We start from the raw sequence: 14,536 nt of genomic DNA on the forward strand, positions 1-14,536 counted from the left end.
AATCTAGAAATGTAATGGGATTAGGCTGATGTAGAATGTATTTATAAACGCAATGGAAATAAAAAATGAATTGTCCATTCATATTGGAATGTAAATAGTGTGAGATTTTTGATGCACATGTGGTAATGGAAAAGTGGATGATATTAGTCATAATAAAGATCTAACTATTAAATTAAGGTGAAGTTAGTTAATGGAAATTAATAGAATGATGAAATTATAATGAAAGAATGCAAGTAAAATGATTGTTGTGTTGAAACATAATGTAGCACCCGATTCCTGGTATGTATTTTTATCTAAGTAATCTTGCATTTTGATCTGGGACTCGGCGAGTTGAGGTCCAACTCGCCAAGTAGGAGCATCTTGGACGCAGGAGTTTAATGAGCTACTCGGCGAGTCGACGACCGGACTCAGCGAGTAGGTACTGTCCGGACAAAAACCCTAATATAAGGGTTTGCACCCTATTTAAACGACTTTATTACGGCCACAACGTCCCCTATGCTCCCAGAAAAGCTCCCTTTGAAACCCTAGCCGTTGTTGAAGCAATCTAAGTCATTTTGGTGGATTTTGGTGTTGGTAGTCATAAGAAGGAAGGAGAAGATCTTGAGGAAACAAGAGGAGACCGGAGGGGTTCGAGTTTGTGCTTCATTTTCAGTCTTCAGAAAGTATAAAGTTGCTAACTTGCTTGTTCATTTACTAGATCCCATTTTGTGAAGATTTAGGGCTTTTATAAGCCATTTTAGGTAGCCAACCATGAATGCAAGCATGGTTGGGGACAAGGCTTCGGATCTAGGTCTTTAGAGGGGTCACAAGGCAGAAAGTGGGTGCTTTTACACCCAAGAAAGACTCCATGCAACCCAAGAGCTTGTTTTAGGACCTTTTGGGCTCAAAGTCCCATGCATGCACGTAAAGTTTGTAACTTTACGTGCTAGAACGGTTGTAGGAGCCTAGATCTATCTTTTGGTCATGAGTTGTACACCAGAAATCGAAGAAATAAGACTTGGATAGTATCGACTCGGCGAGTCGTTCTTGAGACTCGGCGAGTCCGAGGTTAGACTCCCCTTTTCTGTTATGGTTCAAAGAGACCCAGTTGAGTGTTAGAAAGGTTTTAGAGGATCCGGGCGAGTGACCCAAACGTATTGGAATAAACCATAGTCCTGGAGTTCATAGGACTCGGCGAGTGCATGAGCCGACTTGGCGAGTCCAAGGCAATCTTCAAAGAACTTGACGAGTTGTTCATACAACTCGGCGAGTCGGGACTGGACCTTCTTAGGATGACGGCGAGCTCGACGAGTTGTTCAACAACCCGGCGAGTCGCTGCCTAGCAGTTCATCTGATGAAGGCGAACTCGACGAGTCGTTCATACGGCTCGGCGAGCCGGTTGAAGGACCATTTAGTGTTCATGTAAAAGGAGAACTCATCGAGTCATTGCTAAACTCGACGAGTAGGGACGCGGATCAGGATAAAGGAAAGGATAGGGACTCGACGAGTTGGCGGCCCAACTCGGCGAGTCAGGACAGCTAGAAAAGGACTTTGACCTTGACTTTGTCCAGGGGTAAAATAGTCATTTTGCCCAAAGATTAGTTAGTGGTGTCTGATTGAGTGTTTTATGGAAATGTAGCCGGGGAGTTACCAGAATAGCCAGACAGTTGCCGAGCAGCTTTCCATCAGTCAGTCTTATGAGGTGAGTTTCCTTCCAGTAGGAACGGGTCTAAGGCACCAAGGCCGGCCCGTATAGATGATACGTCAGTATTGGAGTGTGGGCAGAGCCCGTATCTCATAGTTGAGTTTGATTATGATATATGCTTGTATGATAGAATTGTTTATACTCGTTGTCTGTGTGATACTTGTATGTTATGGCTTAGTAGCTGAGTGTGGGCGAGGCCCGTATCTCAGAGATAGTGGAGTGTGGGCGAGGCCCGTATCTCCCAGCTAGCGGAGTGTGGGCGAGGCCCGTATCTCCATGAGTGTGGGTGAGGCCCGTATCTCCTAGCTGTTCATTATATGTGTATGGTATGTGGTATTATGGGGGAACTCACTAAGCTTTGTGCTTACAGTTTTCAGTATTGTTTCAGGTACCTCTTCAGCGAAGGGGAAGGAGTCGGCGCGGTAGCTGCACATCATACACACGCCTCAGTTCCGCATTAGGAGATTTTCCTTGGGATTGTACTATGACATTATTACGGTTTTATGAGTTTGGTTTTCAGTTATGACACAATGTTTTATGAGATGTTAGGAATTAACAATATTTTCTTACAAAGGTTTCTGTTAAAACTATTATCTAAAAGAAATTTTCAGACGTGAAATTTGGGACGTTACACATAAATTGTGTGATAAGTTGACATGAACTCGTTTGTTAATAACATTTATTTTTAGATTAATGGGTGTAAGTGATAAAGTAAAACTAGTGTAATGGTTCACACATGTTGGTCAAAAGGTGTGATGTGTTTACATTTAACACATAGGACTTGGAATGTTAAGTGAGAGTTAAACTAAAATATGACGGTATGCTAGTGTCGAAAAGATGAGTGGGGAGCTATAAATTCAGTATAGAATGTCTGAAAACGAAATGTTTTTTTAGCATACGAATGAGTTAAGAAACACCTTTTGGAAGTAGAGTAAACCTTGTTGAACAGTGGTATGATAAACACATAATATAATGTGATTAAAAAGTGCATGCTTGTACACTTAATAAAACTATGGATTCAAGATTTAAAATTATTATACGGCGAATAAACAAATTGAATAAACATTCGAGATTAAATATAAAAAGGAGATAAATAAGAAATATTGGAAAAAAATTGTCTGGAAGACTAAAAGGCAAATAAACAAAGGAAAAAAGATAAATCGTGTCACCTCTTCTTTTAATCTTACTACTTTTTGGATCCAAAGTATCAACAACGGTAGATGTATTTCGTAAACCTTGCATGTTACATACAAAATATTTGAGCCTAAAAATTACATGTTTTTTTTGTAGCCTTTCTAACATCAAAACCTGCTGCACTTGTGTATTTATAGTACATGTCTTCAATTGCACCATATGATGGGTAAAGTTCATCGACTATTGGCTTAATCTCATTCGGGACAGTTGGTATCCAATAACTTTTACCAACAATTACCACATGCATATCAATACATCCATCTCTTGTAGCTTTAGAGGATTCAATATCTGAAAATTTTAAGAAGGAATGTTGTAAACATACATTAAATATTGGAATGTTTCAATGACTGTTAAATATATACAATAAAACGAAGCTTTTTGTCAAACGCTAGAAGCTAGAAGCTCTCAAACGCTCCCAAACGCTCTGTGCCGAACACGTTATATGAATATACACTAACCTCTATGAATGTTGGTTTATTAGTTAATGTGACTAAATAGTGTAGTAGATTATGTATACATGAATAATAAACATAGGATTACATAAAATGTGATGTTTTCACGTGTGAGTAGGAATTTGATTCATTCAACATATTAATACTAAATATACAAAAATAATTTATAATTAATCATACGTGAATAGCAGTTTCATTCATTGAAATAATAATCATTATACACAATAAGTAAAAGTTTTAACCTACCAGGAGATTGATATCATGAGTATTATCAGTAGATTTGGAGTCTTCCTCATCGTGATTTTCTGATATGTCGACATTGTCAGTATAAAAAATTTCTACTCAACTAAAGTGTTTTCCTCATAAGTTGAATAGTTATGATCTTCGTTCGAATGGTGGTAAAAATCAAACTCGTTTGAGAATAATGAATCCATACTTATGGATTAGATGTTGAACATAGAAAAAACCTAGAAGATGATGGACGCATTGGATTTGAATAATACTATAGTCTTTAGATTATGGAACAAGATTGAATGGTTAATAACGTACACGATTAAATGGTTGAACAATTCATAAACGGATTTCCTATGATTTGTTATTAAAGATATTATGGAATATTTAATTTATCATATTTTTAGGAGAACTTAATTGAATCACGTATTAAATATAATGTATCTTTTCAAAATTAATCTCTAGCTTGTAAAATTCAGTCAATTTTTTTAACAATTTAATTATAAATAATCAAGAACTCCTGTTGGTCCTCATGTTCTCACTTTAAAATGTGTTCTCATATGAACTTTTATATATATATACATATATATATATATATATATATATATATATATATATATATATATATATATATATATTCTAACTATTTCTTGTGTGGATATAAAAATTAATATGAGCCAATCATTTCAAATAAATATAAAAGGATATTATAATAAAATGCTAAATCAAATTAATTATTATCATTAACTAAATCTCTATAAATTAGGAAACTAACATTATAGTAATTTTGAATATTTATTTATGGCAAACATCTTCTACGTTATTAACTACACCACCGCTTCCATCAATTGTCAATTCTCTGTATCGTCTCTATCAAGTGAATGAATCATCAATAGAGTATTAACAACCCCCGTCATCTCCACTTGTTTCTATTTCTCATAGCCCAATATCGCCGATTTGAGGGATAGGGAAGAGGAAGATTCGAATTCCATTTTGGAAATAAGAAATACAGTTTCGTTGTTAAAAGGAAGGTTGGGAGATTGTCGAGTACCAATTAATGATAATTTTAATGCAGTGTTTCAGACTTTCAGTGAGTTCTCCTTCTTCATCATTCTTTCTTCTTTTTTTTTATCTATTTTTTTTTAAATCAACCTAAATTGACACTCAATAGTCCACACAGGCTATTGCCGACGCTGGATACATGACTCTTATGAAAATTATCGATACATGAGTGTTTTTTTTTTTTTTTTTTTTTTTTTTTTTTTTTTTTTTTTTGACAACTATCGATTTTGTGTATTTGTTCTGTCATTCAATTGTATTGGCCCTTTAGTTAATACGGAAGATAAACAAATAAATCTTAATTATGGCTGACGGCACATACATACTTTCGTTAAGTTTATCAAATCTGCAATGATATTTTCATATCAATTCCTTTTTTTAATGCTTTATCAAAATTTATAATATACTTTATCAAATAAAGGTAAATGTTTTTTTAATGAAAAATTCAAATAATGTAGGTTAGTTTTTTAAATTGATGTCGTTTTTATCTTTTTACCCCTCATTGACTTGCTTTAAATTGTGTTTTGCTCGAATTCAATTTTGTTTCCAACTTTTATGTATTATCTTATTATATACTTTGATAGGTTGAAATATAAACTTTTATTGTTTATTTGAAATTGAATGATGCAAACAACCGGAATTGATGAATCGTGATAAGCAAAATTAATTGGTTGTATATTCTTCTATGATTTGGCACATTATCTATTATCAGCGAAATTAAATAATTAATTGACTATATCAAGAAAATTATTGTGTATGTACATATCCTTATGCAAATTGGTGCTATATGACATCATCCAATACTTTCTTGCATCATACATTCCCTTTTTTTTGTTTTAATTAACATTCTAAATTTCTATTTTGCATTCATATATAATAATGGTGAGGGTAATTCTGCTAGAATTGAATATTGAATTTCAGTTATGTCGAAATGGAATCTCGAATTCCAATTCTGTCGGAATGAAATCTCAATATTTCGTCTGTGATTTGTGCATTTTCTACAATTATTGGTTATATGTTTTGGTGCAATTCACAAGTCTCTTGATTTGTACAAAGGACTTTAGTTTTTTCTTTTTCATTTGGTGATCAATTATTCTTTCAGAATGGCTTGAAGAAGGAATCAATGATTGATCATACAAGAGAAAGACTTGGAATTGAGTTTAATAACAAGTTACATTGAAGAAGATTAAGTGTAAACAAGTCGATTACTTGGACCAATGAAGAAGATTAAGTGTATTTGTTCAAGAATTGTATATCTGAGAATGCTATTCTTAAGAATTTTTGATGCAGTTGGGCCAGTTGACTTGGGCATTGATGGGCTGGTCTAGGATGAGTAGTTTACATTGGAATCTCAGAGTTATCTTTTGTTCTAGTAGTTATCTTGTGGGTCTGATGTTTATCATCTCACAATTAGTTCCTACTTTATTGGCTTTAGATTAGTTATTAATAGTTCTAGTTTTTATTTGTTGGGGGGCTTTTTTTTGGATGAAAAATTGACGTGAATACGAGATTCCAAATTTGTGTATCTTTAGTTCTGTTCCAGCTAATTCCTAAGCAGGTTCGACATCAGTTGGTATCAGAGCTCAAGGAAGATTCGACAATGGGAGACCATGGAGAACGAAGGTATGGGAACCCTCCGTCGATTCACCGGCAGAGGCAACGAGGAACCCCAACGTGATCCACGAGACATTGAAGAGATAGCAATATTACAGCAACGGGTCAGGGACCTGGAGATGCAACATGAACAACACTCAGAGGAGGGAACGAACACTGATCCTCGCATCTGGAATGATGGGGATTATGCAGACAATCCATTCGCGCAAGGTGGGAACCTGTTTGAACAGAAAGAGCGGAAGACAGACCCACACTGACACTTGGGAATCAAAATTGAAGTGCCAGAGTTCGATAGGAAAGAAGATCTTGATGTGTTCCTTGACTGGCTTCAAACAGTAGAACATGTATTTGATTTGCGGGACATATCAGACGAGTATAAGGTAAAAGTCGTAGCCCTAAAACTCCGTAAATATGCTTCGATGTGGTGGGAAACTGTGAAGAGAAAGCGAAGTCAGGAAGGAAGATCGAAGGTAACAACATGGAGAAAGATGAAGAAACTTTTGCTGGAAAGGTTTTTGCCACCTAATTTCCGCCAAGAGGCGTTCTTAGACTATCACAGCGTAGCACAAAAATCATCAACAGTGGAAGAGATCGTAAGTGAGTTCGACAGATTGCGTATAAGATGTAGAAGAAGAGGAGGAACAAATTATAGCTCGATTTTTTGGGGCCTTAAAGCCCGAAATCGCAGATGTCGTCCATCCACAACCTTATTGGTCCTTCAATGATGTGTGTCAACTAGCACTTAAAGTCGAAAAGCAGATGAAAACCAAGGCCAAAAACATTGTGACTCGACCCATATTCCAGAAAACTGAAACTCATAAAGGCACACCGGTCGGAGCCACAATGAACTGGTTCAACCCGATTCGATCTGAAGGCTCGAGTAATCCACCCGTCACTCCAGCCCGGAACCCACCTAGTTGTTTTAAATGTGGAGGATTAGGGCACTTTGCTCGCGACTGCCCTAACACCCAACTCATAACTCTCACAGAGGACACTCCACCAAAATACGACTCTGATGGTGAAATACAAGAAGATGAGGGCACCAAAATTATTTATCCTGACAAAGGAGAAGCCCTCATCGCCCAACGTGTTCTTAGCACGAACCCTAGCCTTCCCACCGATGATAATCGGTGGCTCCAAAATAATATCTTTCGCACCCGGTGCACCGTAAAAGGTAAAGTGTGTACCGTCATAATTGATGGAGGAAGTTGTGAGAACATGGTGGCAGAGGTAATGGTTGAAAATTTGGGTCTGAAGCTGGAATATCACCCCGAGCCATACCAGTTAACATGGTTAAAAAAATGTGGTGAAAGTTAGGCACAGATGCATGGTACACTTTAGCATTGGGTCCCGTTATTCTGACGAAGTTTGGTGTGAGGTTATCCCCATGGACGCATGCCACATCCTCTTAGGTCGTCCGTGGCAATACGACCGGCGTGTAAGTCATGATGGGTACGCGAACACCTATACTTTCAAAAAGGCAGGAGTTAACATGAAATTGGTACCATTAGAGTTACGTAAATCAGGAACCGAGGCACTCATCGTGACCAGGTCAGAATTGTTAGATTTCACAAGGACCACTAAACCACCTGTTATGTTTGTCTTAGTCATCACCGAAGCCATGTTGGGTTTTGAGCATTCTAACACTCCTATGGTGTACATGCAACCCTAAATACCTTGGATCTATGTTTTCTCTATTATACATGCAAATATCAATTTTCCAAGGTATTGTTCTAACTAGCATAATATAAAGTACACATAATATAAATTCGAGTAGAATTACATACCTCTTGTTTGGTGCTTGATTCCATGGAGCTCAAGAGCCTAGTGCCCCAAGTGTGACATCTCAAATGGTTTACACAACATCATGAACACTTTGAATAACTTGAGAGAAAGTAGAACACTTCTAAAATCGGTTTGCCCTCACTTGTTTCTCTCGTGGCCGATTTCTTCAATAATAAGATCATTATATAGTTAGTCACAATTAGGGTAAACCCTAATTGTCATGGATTTCCATTTCCTTGGATCCATGGGTTCAAATACACCATGGAGCATCCTATGGGTTTTAGCCCAACTTGATAATCCATGGAGCATTAGCCCACTATATAAGTATGGATGATTTACACAATCAACCCATATATTTAATTAGTCTTCTTTTGATCACTTAATTAATTCTAGATTAATTCTTGATCAATACTAATTAAATAATCTTATTAATATATTAGAACTTATAATATATTAATAAACCTTAAGTGTTATTTCTCTCATTTTAGTCTATCCAAATGCATGATGCCATGCAACCGAAATGGACCATGTCGGGTCGGGTCAAGAATATACCAATTATAGTTATGGACTTAAACACTAATCCAACAGTCTCCCACTTGGATAAGTCTAATAACTATTATTGCAAGTACGCCTTCATAACCTGACCAGCAATCGTAGCTCTTAAAAGCTGATGCCGAACTCTGAACAAATCAATGACGCGTCCATTAGATAAGTGATCATATATTCCTCCATTCTAGATATCATATGGACTGAGACATGGATTATAATTATTCTCTCTGTCCATTTGTTGTTCCCCGATTTCCGATTTATGACGACTGACTAATTGAACAAATCAAATTAGTCCAGGCCCGGCCGAGCACTTACATTTTGTCATCACTAAATCATCGAGGGGCCCACAGATATCGCTTTTATCCCTTTGAGGGTAAAAGGAATGGATAAACTTCAACTCATACGCTTATACTAACTACTTGTTGAATCATACACAAAGGCACGTTTTATAACATCGAGTTACCAATGCGTTTTCGTGCAATCAATGTATAACCAACTCATAGTCAACAACTCATATCTCTAGGTTTGAAGAATATAAGATATTATCGTCTCACGATTCACTCGTGATAGAATCCATGAAGTGAATCCAAATGAGCGTGGGTTGAATCCAATACTCAGAACTTATGAGCACCATGAATGTTGTAGCAACTATTGATATGTCTAATGCACATTAGACAAATCTTACAAGCCAGATTCATGACAGTCTTGATTCATATCTACTTCCAACATATGACCGACTGTGGATGGTTTGAATAACTTAGTCATTCGGGAAGAATGACCTAGTTATTCTGGAAGTCAAAACATGCAAAGTGAAACACAAAAATAATACTAATCCTGTATGGCCCCAACACTTTTAGTGTAAATAAAAACACCTTTTATCTAAGCAGCATATTGATTACTCATTATTCATGTTTCGATTAATCAACTTAATACTTGAATTGAAACAATAGTCATGCCATGCTCCAAGCATGCACACTATGTTCGTCCAAACAATAGCCATGCCACACTCCAAGTATGCACACTATGTTTCCACGTGGTCCTCTCTTTGTGAAACAGATCGATTGACAATATTTCAATGATGCTCATTTCACAATCCCAATCCTCTTGTCATTTACTGTAATATGTTAGATTCTAAACTTATATGCAATGATCCTCTTGTAATGACTATACCCAAAAGTCACAAAGACTTGGCAACAAACATTACAAAGAATTCCAACGGAGATCAATTCCATGGAAACGAAGTCTCAAATTCAAAATACATTCCTTTGAACATCCTTCTTGCATTAAGTTCTCTAATCTCACACAGATTCAAAGAATAACTTCCACCTATGGAAACAATTCTGTATTACCATTTTGATCATCGCTTCTGAACAAGAGTTGCCGCTTTTCAAAATATGTCAATATGGTCCTTACTCTATACTTCTAATTGTCCATGAGCAACCAATCTTTGGTAAACCTCAGATTGTCCTCGACAATTTGCTTAATCATTTTAGTCATTTCCAGTTCTATTCCTTTTCCATTTTTAATGCCCTATGCATTTGGAAAATTTAGAATGGATTATAGCACATGTAATCGAACCTATACCCGAAGCATATAGGACACGATTCATGCTATAAATTTTTATTTGCCATATTCTCACAATTCGAACTATGAAGAGATATGTCGTAATCATAATCGAATTTTGAGAACGCAACATATATAGAATTTCCTTATGTTGAACAATTCCAACATAACATTCTTATATATCCTGGACTAAAGTAGATTAAAATCTCAATCTAAGGTTGTAGAATTGGAATTAAGTATAAAATCCTCTCCCTTAATTATAGGGAAACAACTTTTTCAAAGCGAATTGAAACTTTTGTTTTCTATAATTAACATTGCTAACTTGCAACATAATCATCATGCTCCCACTAGCATAATGATTATTATCTTACTAGCATAACACTTATGCTCCCACTAGCTTTGACATGTACTCAGAAATTAGCTGGACTTCTAGAAAAACAATACTTTATTGACTTTCTTACCAAAGTTCAGATTTATGATACGAGATTCTTTGATAAGACTTTATCAAAATCATACACCTTTCCTTAGATAGCTCACTTGTGTGTCTAAACAATTATGAAGAGGGATGCCGTAATCATAATGTTTAGACCTTTTGTCATTCTCACAATTGTTATCTACTTAAAATCTACTTAGTGAAAGAGTTTCCTCACCATCATTTTCATGAATCGGAAAGAAACCTTATGACACTTAGATTTTATGGTGTAAGTGTTCCTATCCATGTGAATTTGTCATAACCATAATCACAAGACAAGGTTAGTGGCAAATCCAAACACATATGGACTGAACTTGTTCAATCTTAATTTCTTGCCACCCGACAGCACAAGGGTCTACCATTGCTTCCAGGTTGTTATGCAAACAATTGAGAACTCATAGAACTCACAAGCATAGTCAACTTTTAACTGGAATAGACACAGAAATAAGAATATGTCAACACGATAGGTTACAAACCTCAAGTCGTGGGCTAGTGATTAACAAAACTCTTAATTAGTTCTTGAAACTATTTCAGGATCTTTTAAACTCCCACTGTCCTCTTGACATATAAGACTCTCTTGCTCAATATTCAAGTGATAGTGCGGATTCTTTTACAAACACTTCACACAATTGGCCTTAGTTGGTCTTTGTTTTATCCAAAACATCACAACTTACCAATTTCAAATGTACAAGAGTAAGAAAACATTTTACTCTACATTTGACAAGTGTTTTAAACCTTTCTTAAGATTATGTCACTCAAGGCTCAATCTTGGAGTATAACTCTAAGATTTTATTTTGGAATGAAGTATGATTTATCTTTTGATTTAACCATTTCCACAATTCACGATTCCTCTCCTTAGCCAACAAATGCACTAAGGTGTCCTTAGAGGATCAATTGTGATATGGTTCCATAATCACTAAGATAATCATAAAACAAGATACACAAGTACTCTCCCATCTCTTCAGATTGGAGAAACTTTTATCTTTCGGCCTTATTTGATTCTTCTTATTCATTCTGCCATATATTGAAACGTTTCCAATGTTTCAGCATTACACTTAAACTTGTAAGCATAATCATATTTACTAAACTTTTAGTAAATCATAACGAATAATCTTATCAACCTTTGTGGTGGACCTGACTAGTGCACAACCTAATGTACCCGATCCTTTAGTCCTTCGCTTGACTCACATGCGAATGTGAACAAGGAATTAGTCTTAATTTACCAAAGATGAAAAATCTCATTCATCACACAATAAAACTTGCATGACTCCAAGTTTCTATCCAACTGAAACTTGGGTGATGAGAACCTTTCCTTATTTGATAAATTATGACACTACCACAAACGAAAGAATCAAATTCATTTTCCAATATTGCTTATCAATGGAAACATATAAACAACAATTTTTCACAAATGCCTTTGTAAGGATACTTAAAATAAATAAAATCAAAACTTTTCTTTTATTTTAAAACTTGCGGAAAAACTTATCCTTACAATGCAAATTCATATGAAAACTTTGTTGTTATCTATTCCTAAGCAATATCTCATAACTCTTATGCAGTGGCTCAAAATTCTGGTCATCGAACCATGCGATCAGAATCAGCACACCTTTTCTTTAAGCTTCCTTTGATTCTTCAAAAACATCAAAATGTAATTACATTACATCATGTATTAAGAATCTCCAAAAGAGACTTAATAGAGTTAGATAACGGACTTTACTTGAAGTAGAGTCAAACTTTTGACTTTACCATCCTTATGAGGTTTCAGGTAAATTCGGCAGCTTCGCAACCAATGCCCCTTTCCTTTGGCAATAGGCACATTTGGACTCTTTGGGAATGGTACATGGGACTATCTCAGACTTAGCCTTTCTCTTTACCATTTGGTCAACCGAGTTGACTATGGCCGATCCCTTTCCATTGGGAAGAGAAAGTTTTTCTGGATTTCCAGTGTCACCATTGTCAATGTCCATGAAGTTTTGGGAAGTCGATCTTCTAATCAAATTTGCTTTACCAGTGTTCCAAATCATTGCTGATTCAGCAGCACCAAGCAAATAGATAAGATCATTAAAGGGTCATGCCGTGATTTGTCATCAGGGAGTGACTGAAGAACCAAGTCAACAGCCAGCTACCTCGAGACTTCGACACCCGACTCTCCCGGCTTGTCAATATGTGACTTAATCTCCAAGACCAAAGCAAATATAGACTTTGTTTGCCAATAGGGATTGAGTGACTTAGAACTTATCAAGTCTTGAAACTTGTGGAATAGGGAGATTTATTGGAGGAGGTGGAGGAAGTGAAGTATGATTTCCAGTCCCACTAATGCACAACAAAGGGATTGATCTTTCACCTTGATTGTCATTTGGGATATCATCTTCATTAGGATGGCTTGTTCCTAAAGATTTGGGAAGACCATAGTTGTCTGAGGGAGACATCTATAAGGGAGAAATTCAAGTTAGTTGATTTAAAGTCCTTAATATAACACCCAATATGAAATATTAAGGCTAGGATCCAACAACCTATTTATGACTGGAAGAGGGATGCCGTAATCCGAGTTATAAAATAGTTGAAGGTAGGTAAATGACGATTTACCAATTTCCACCATGAAAAACGAAATATAATTAAATTTTAATTGGATTTGAAACTCCTAGATCTTTTGAGATACATTGAACTTTCAATGGCATGTTTGAATCTCGATTGTAGCCTCTCAAGTTTGTGACTGGGATGCCAAGGATCACAAACAAGGTGTGAATAACCATGCAAATTGACTTGGTACCCTTAACTTTATCACCTAATCGATCTGCCGGTTAACCACACACGCTCCACCGATCAATAATAAAGTCAAGTTACCCTTTGTCACTCTTAATAGTCCTTATTAGTGTGCCGATTAACCACACACGCTCCACTAACGACTTGGTAAGGTACAAAGTGTAATTTCATGGGTTAGCACCTATTTCAAATTTTCCTAAGTAACTAAGATTGGGAATTAATAAGTGTTTAGTTACTTAGTATTTATCATTATACTAGTCCTTTCCTACCCGTTCGGCTAACGACCCTCCACCAGTCAAGAAAGCGGTGGGTGAGAGTGGACACCCATTAAACTGTCATTTTATAGGCATTAACCTTATACCCCCCTTATAGACCGGCTTCGTGAATGAGGCCTACTAACGGTAAGATTGACTTTATCTTATACATATCTATATAATTAAAATTATAATAATAGTAAAAGGGTGTATTTTAAACATTTAAAATACTTGGTGGTTTAATCTATTAATTAAACTATACTCTTAATTTAATTAAACTTAAACCATGTCTTTATGGAATTATTAACTCTTTTAATTAAACACTTTAATTAATTTAATGAAGTCCATAAAGTTTGAATTTTAACTTTTAAAATTGCAGAGTTTGGAATTAAAGCATTAATGTGTGTGAGACTTTACAAATTCCAAAACTTGAGGGCAAATTTTGAAACTATTCAAAACCTTTCATTTCATAACTTATGAGTTTAATGATTCATTAAAATGAAGACTCTTCATTTTTATGTAACCTCTTATTCTTTAATAACACTTTTAAAGAAGTGACTCTTAAACATCCATAACTTGAAGACAAGTTATGGAGTCATGAAATAATTAAATGAAAAAGACTCTTCATTTTTATGTAACCTATGGCACTTTTATGATTTTTAAGATTCATAAATGTGACCTTTTATGTAACTTGAGGACAAGTTACAAAAACACATTTTATGAACTAACTCTAGATTAATTTGGATTGAAAACAACTAAAACACAAAAAAAAAATTCATTAATCTAAACTAACTCATAAATCAAGGAAACATAAAACTCTTGGTAATCCATAATTCGAGGACAAGTTATGGACTCCATACAATTTCATTGGGATCAAGAATTATACTAACAAACAATTTGCACATAATTCCTATGA

The sequence above is a fragment of the Lactuca virosa genome, chromosome 7, assembly GCF_052849685.1.
Source record: "Lactuca virosa cultivar CGN04683 chromosome 7, Lactuca_virosa_CGN04683_v6, whole genome shotgun sequence".
Lineage (NCBI taxonomy): Eukaryota > Viridiplantae > Streptophyta > Magnoliopsida > Asterales > Asteraceae > Lactuca > Lactuca virosa.